General features: G+C 39.5%; 1 pseudogene; it reads left to right on the top strand.

The window, feature by feature from the left end:
• Positions 1 to 3,715: 3,715 nt before the first annotated feature.
• LOC122198767 lies at positions 3,716 to 4,455 on the top strand (annotated as a pseudogene).
• The last annotated feature ends 2,313 nt before the right edge of the window (positions 4,456 to 6,768 follow it).

Here is a 6,768-nt window from a genome sequence, read left to right on the forward strand (position 1 = left end):
ATTTTATTATCCACAGCAAATAGTATCATTTGTTTTTCTTGAAGAGACAAGTCCATTTCTTCACTTTTGAAGACAATGTCTATAAAGTATGCAAATCTGAATTACTATAGTGCATCTGCTAAAACTTCTTTCTAGTGTAATGGTTTCCACAAAAACAAAACAAAATAAAACAAAACCTAATTTAGCTTGCAAGTGTCACAATAGCCCCCTTCCCCAGCACACAGGTGTTTTCCTTAGCAACAGTCATATACTTAGGCAGCAGAGGTGCTTTATGGATAATTTTCATTTCCTCACGTAGAATACTGAAAAACATGTACTCTAGGGTCAAAATTTAATCAAATCAATAATTTGCACTGCTTCATCAAGGGCACTGTTAAGTGAAGCCTTTATTCCTTTACTGTAAATTCGTGGTGGTAAAAATATAATGAATACTAGTGCAGTTTAGTGCCACTGCTTTAATTCATGCCAAGGTGCCATACTTTTTATTGAAAATTGCTTTTGCAATACCAGTGCAGATTTCACCCCAGAAAAATGCTTTTGTGTTCTTACAAAAAAATATTTTTAATTTGTTGATCTCCTGAGAGGGTCTTAGGGACGCCTAGAAGTTCATAGAAGTCACTTTGAAGACCACTGTAATTGCATGATTAAATTATGTTATGCATTTAAATGTGAATAATTTTGTTTGGAATTTATTAATTTTTACTTATTATATTGAAGAATTGAAGAGGCTCAGATTACTTTCAACCTTGCAGAAGCCTTCACCAGATGGATGAGAACAAAGTACACCCAGGTACATGTGAATAGGGCTGACTGAATTGAAGGCATAAACAGTTAAGTTGGGTCAACTTTTCAGCCTTTATATATTTAAGACCACAAACTATTCAGTCAGTGGTCCAACTATGCCTTTACTTTAACACTCTGTCTAATAGGAAGAGAAGTATCAAAAGACATAGTTGACTAATAACATCTTTTTCTAAGGCTGTGGAAGTAACTTCTTACCTCCCCGGTCATTTTCTGACTCCAAAATCACAGTCTATTGTATATTTCCATGACCGAGATGACAAATTTAGGATGTTATGGGCCAAATGGTGTTCCCCCTTCCAAATTCATATGTTCATGTCCTAACCTCTAGTACTTCAGAATGTGACTGTGTTTATAAATAGGGTCTTTAAAAAGGAAAATTAAGCTAACATGAGGTCTTTAGGGTTGGTCCCTAATTGAATATAGTTGGTATCCTTATAAGAGGAAGAGATTAGAATACTGACATTCACAGAACGGAGGATCATATGAGAACATCAGAAGACGGACATGTACACACCAAAAAGGGAGGCCTGATAGGAGACCAACCTTGATGACTCCTCGATCCCAGATTTCTAGCCTGCAGAACTATGTAAAAAATAATCTCTTAAGTCCCCATTCTGTGGTCCTTTCTCATTGCAGCTCTTTCAGACAAATCAAGTGCATTTGAAAAGTAACTGCTTCTAAAGCCAACTCAGGAATGTTATATTTAGTTGATACAATTATATACTTGAAATTTCTACTTTCATTGGCTCGGGATGTAAATATATCCACAATCAATGTACACACGCAAAAAATTCCAGCATAAATCCCTTTAAGATCTGATATTTTTAAAAGGGGAAATACAACACGTGTCAAATTGGGTTCTATTATTTTGTAAAATGTAAATTTTAAACAATTACAAGGGGCAAAGAAATGTAGTGTAGTTCTTTGCTCAGAAAGGAGAAAACTGAATATAGAGAATCTAATCATTCTCTGTTCTAGTTCTTGATAGTTGTTAACGGTCTCATACTATATTTTACACACATCAACTCAGTTAATCCTCAAAACCACCTAGAAGCACTATTATTATTCCATTTTATTAAAAAAGGAATATGAGACTCAGAGAGATTACACAATTGCTCAAATCACAGAAATTATAAAAAGCTGAGACTTGAAAACAATTTTTCTAATGTCATAGCCAAGACTTACACATTAAAATTCTGAAAGAAGATGACAAATAACATGAATGATAATTAATCAAAGATAAGCAACATAGTGATATTCGTTATTTGTGGGCTTTTCATTTTGTTAACAATTTTTCTTTCAATTTTAACATTTCTTTTAAAAAATTTAGAAGTCAGAGAATATTAGAAATAACAGGGCAATGAATATTTACTTTTATAATGGATATAGATTTACCAGGTGTTAATATTTTACTATATCTACTTTACCATTCTTTTTCTATGAAATTACAGCTAATTCTCAAATATTTATCAGAACTTACACATCATCACTTTAAATCTACAAACTTAGAACTTATCTCCTAGCAATAAATCATCTAAAATCTATAATGCATCTAATATTGGTGTTCATTCACACTCAACAATTTAATACTGGTAAAAACCATGTATTAAACAATACATTAACCATATTCAAATTTTTCAGTTACTCCAAAAAATGTTTTTGTAGGGTCTTTTTTCAAGAACCATGAACCATTCAAGCAAAGTATAATGAACATTTATAATGCGATAATGGTTTGGGGTTTTTTTGGTCTCCTTTTTTTTTTAAGAGAGAGAGAGACAGAGAGAGAGCATGCACAGGGCAGGGGCATTGGGAGGGAGAGAGGGAAAAAGAGAGAGAGAGAGAGAGAGAGAGAGAGAGAGAGAGAGAGAGAGAGAGAAAGAATTTCAGGCAGGCTCTGAAAGGGCGGGCCTACGCCGGCCAACTCCATCTTGTTCTGTGTCCTTCACCTTGACCACACCTCCTCCCCTTGAGTAACCCACCCCTCACCTGCCTAACAGGGCTGGGACCCTTCCACAGCCAATCGGCTGAGGCCACAGCCATTACCTCACCAACTGCCCTTAGGCCCCAATAAAACCTTTGTCCTTTTGAAACTTGCTCTCTCTCCCTGGTATCTCACCGCTGCATCGGTGCAGGTAGGGGATTGAGCTCGAGCTAGCTCGAATAAAGGCTCTTTTGCTTTTACATCGGACTCAGCTCCCTGGCAGTATTTGGGGATCACGAATTCTGGGCATAACAGCTCCATGTTCAAAGCAGAGCCCCAAGCTGGGCTCAGCTCAAAACTGTGAGATCGTGACCTGAGCTGAAATCAAGTCTGAAGCTCAACCAACTGAGCCATCCACGGACAAAGTTTTTGTTTGTGTGTTTGTTTTGTTTTTATCTCTTTAATCAAGATTTATTCTCCCACTTTTACAGATATTATTTAACAAACACACCAGGTTTTTGCTTTGGGATTCGTTTTGTGTTTCTTTGTTTTTCCAGAATTTCTTTCAATTTGAATTTGTCTCAATCTTTCCATCATAGCTAGTTTCAGGGGGAAATTTTTGGTCAGCAGGTCAGTAAATTCACTTAGGTGTGCCCTTCTGGGTGCATCACCTCAGGAGTCACATGATATCAGTGGCTCTGTTTTTATGTTGTTAAATTTGATCCTTTAAGGTGTAAACTGGCTGCCTTTATTTGCATGCATTCCCTTTCCTCCTCCTTCTTCAAGTCCTTTCTTTTGCAACTGTCGTTTTTCTTTCTTTCTTTCCTTCAAGGGCCTGTATTGTGGCAAGTTTGTAATGTTCCTCTTCAAGTGTAAAGATGTCTTCCAACCTTTATAGTTAAAAAGTAATCATTCAGAACCAGCGGTGGATTGTCGGATGCTGGGACCCGGGGTCCTGGCAGCAGGGTGGCCTACAGGCCCAGGGCAGGGATGCATGGCCTCTGGGTGGGAGCCGGCGCTACAGCCAAGAAGGAGCTTGCCGAGGTCAAGTATAAGGAACGAAGGACTGTCTTGGCTGAGGACCATCTGGCCCAGATGCCAAAGCAGTTGGACGTGTTCAAGACCAACCAGGAGGAATTTGCCGGCAAACACAAGCAGGAGATCCTGGAGAAGCCTGAGTTCCTGGCGCAGTTCCAGGACACGTGTGCACTACTGGGGTGGATCCTCTGACCTCCGGAAAAGGATTTTGTCTGAGATGGTAGGCGGGGGAGATTTCTATTATGAGCTGGGTGTCCAAATTATCGAAGTGTGCCTGGCCCTGAAGCACCGGAACGGAGGCCTGATGACTCTGGAGGAACTACATCACCGGGTATTAAAAGGAAGGAGCAAGAAGGCACAGGATGTCAGCCAAGAAGACCTCATCAGGGCCATCAAGAGACTGAAGGCACCCGTTTCCGCATCATCCCTGTGGGTGGCGCCTACCTCTTTTGGTCTGTTCCCGCTGAGCCCAATACCGATCACACTGTAGTGCTGCGGCTGGCAGAGAAAAATGGCCACGTGACTGTCAGCGCTCTCAAAGCCAGTCTTCTACGGGAGACGGAGCAAGCACAGCAATGCTGAACACCCTGGCTGGACCCACAGCCCCGGGGAAGCTCACTATTGGCTGCCAGCCCTCTTCACTGACCTTGGCTCCTAGATTACAGCCAGAGGCCAGAGAAGTGCTCCCCTGAGGCTGGGAGTGCAGGAGGGGGTGGGGGCAACAGCAGGCAGGGAGAGGAGGGAGGAGCTTAAAAGCTGAGACTTCTTTGGAAAGGAAAGGAGGAAGTGAAGGGGAGGCTAGGGGAGGGAAGGAAAAAGTAATCATTCAGATAACACTTTGGCTGTTTGAGTATTTTGTCCCCTCGCCTCCCCTGCAGATACTTTTCACCAACTGATTTTAGTATTTGTTGGTGATTTTGTCTAAATCAGTTATTACAGAGAAAGGTGTAAAGTGATTTTCTGATTCTCTCCTTTCTGATTTTACTAGCTGGCATTCTCCTACAAAACTTTTTTTATCCTATTAAAGTCATATATATATATATATATATATATATATATATATAGTTCAACCTATCCTTTGCTTTTGATTTTCAGTATAGTTTCTTTTAATTATTCACTGGGTCATTACTACCATGGTTGATGCTAAAAGTAATTTCAAATCCGCCAATGGAAGCAACTTCTGATAGGGTAACATCTGGTTTTTGTTGTTGTGGTTGTGGTTGTTGTTGTTGTTCTTGTTCTTATTTTTTTGAGGGCATTTGGAGGAATAAATCTATTTATTAAACATAGTATGTGCCAGTTTCTTTGCATGTACATTCAATTCTCATAATAATCACATGGAATAGGTAACATTATAATAGTCATATTACAGATGAAAACAACAACTACAACAAAAACAAAAACAAACAAAAACCAAAAAAACAATGCCAGAGAGATAAAGAAACTTAGATAAGGTTATACAGAAATTTGGGCCTGGATCAATCTGGCCTTTTTCCATTTTACCACAAACCCCAGCCAAAGAGCTTATACTGCTTTTACCAAAGCCCTGAAGCTGTTTGTGGAAATCCTGGGTGTCAATATTGATAAGTTCTATGTGAATGAGTCAAGGATTACTCATATGTAGAAACAAAGAAAGAAACAGTTTTCTGTTTCACATCTTGTTACCAGTAACAGTCTTTACAAAACATAGCTGCATCCTGGTAGATGGAGAAATGTGGCTTCTGAAGCATTTCTTTCCTCCCCTCAATGTGACAGCACAATTATATACTAGATCTGTGTCTCATAGTGCTTATGCTTTTTTATCTCTTAAAAATACTTTATTTTCCTCTGAGAGTGGGAGTTGTTTTTTAAAAATTATTTTTAGTGTTTATTTATTTTTGAAAGAGAGACAGAACATGAGTGTGGTGGGGGTTGGGGGGAGTGGGGAGGGTGGGGTGGCAGAGAGAGAGGGAGACACAGAATCTGAAGCAGGTTCCAGGCTCTGAGCTGTCAGCACAGTGCCTGACCCAGGACTCCAACTCACAAACCATGAGATCATGACCTGAGCCAAAGTCAGACACTTAACCCACTGAGCCACCCAGGCGCCCCAAGAATGGGAGGTTTTATATTTCCTATTTAATTGTCTTTCAGTTCACTAATCTTCTTTTCTGTGCCATGTAACTTCCAATAGACTCATCTATGGAGCTTTTAATTCTGGTTATTGTATCTTTCCATTCTAATTCTGTGGAAGAACTCTACATTTTAATTTGTATTCCCTTATGTCCCTTTATTTTCTTGAAAATATTAATCATATTTATAGTAAGATCATTGTCTATTAACTTCAGTATGTCAATCATCTATATGTCTGTTTCTAGTGTGTATTTGTGTGGTTGTGTATGCGTGTATATGTATTGGCCTTGGCTGTTTATTAATTGGCCTTCCTCTGCATGCTTGATTATTTATAATTAAATGCTGTGCATTTTTACTGGAAAAAAATGTATAGGCTCTGGATGATGTTATTTTCATTTTCCTTTAAGAGTCCATTCTTCCCTTTACTATGGCATGAGCTGTCATTTTAATTAGGTGTGAACTGGTAGAAGGAGAGATGTTCCCCTAGGCTCCTTCCCCAGGCAAATCTTAAAATCCGATTCTAGTCTTCCTAGGTCTATGAGACTGCCAAAAATTCTAATCTGCTTTTCAAAAGCTCTCTGCTCTGCTCCTTTCTTGACTGCAATGTACCATTCCAGCATTTGGCAAATGTCCTGAAAGGGCATTAGCACCTGGTCAGGTTTATTGCTCATCCCATTCTTTTCATCTGAAACTGGCAAGTTTCTAATTTTTGTCTCTCCAGACCCATGAGACTGCCGGAATTCAGGTGACTTCATCTCTTTTTAGTAAGTCTCGACCTCAGGTCTTTGCCCATATTCTGTCCCTCTGGGTCCGGAGTAACTGTCCTCCTTGAAAAAGCACAGGTAAAGTATTAGCTTGCTTCGCTTGGTGGTTCTCCCTTCTTTGAGACTCCCCCA

The sequence above is a fragment of the Panthera leo genome, chromosome C2 (assembly GCF_018350215.1).
Source record: "Panthera leo isolate Ple1 chromosome C2, P.leo_Ple1_pat1.1, whole genome shotgun sequence".
Lineage (NCBI taxonomy): Eukaryota > Metazoa > Chordata > Mammalia > Carnivora > Felidae > Panthera > Panthera leo.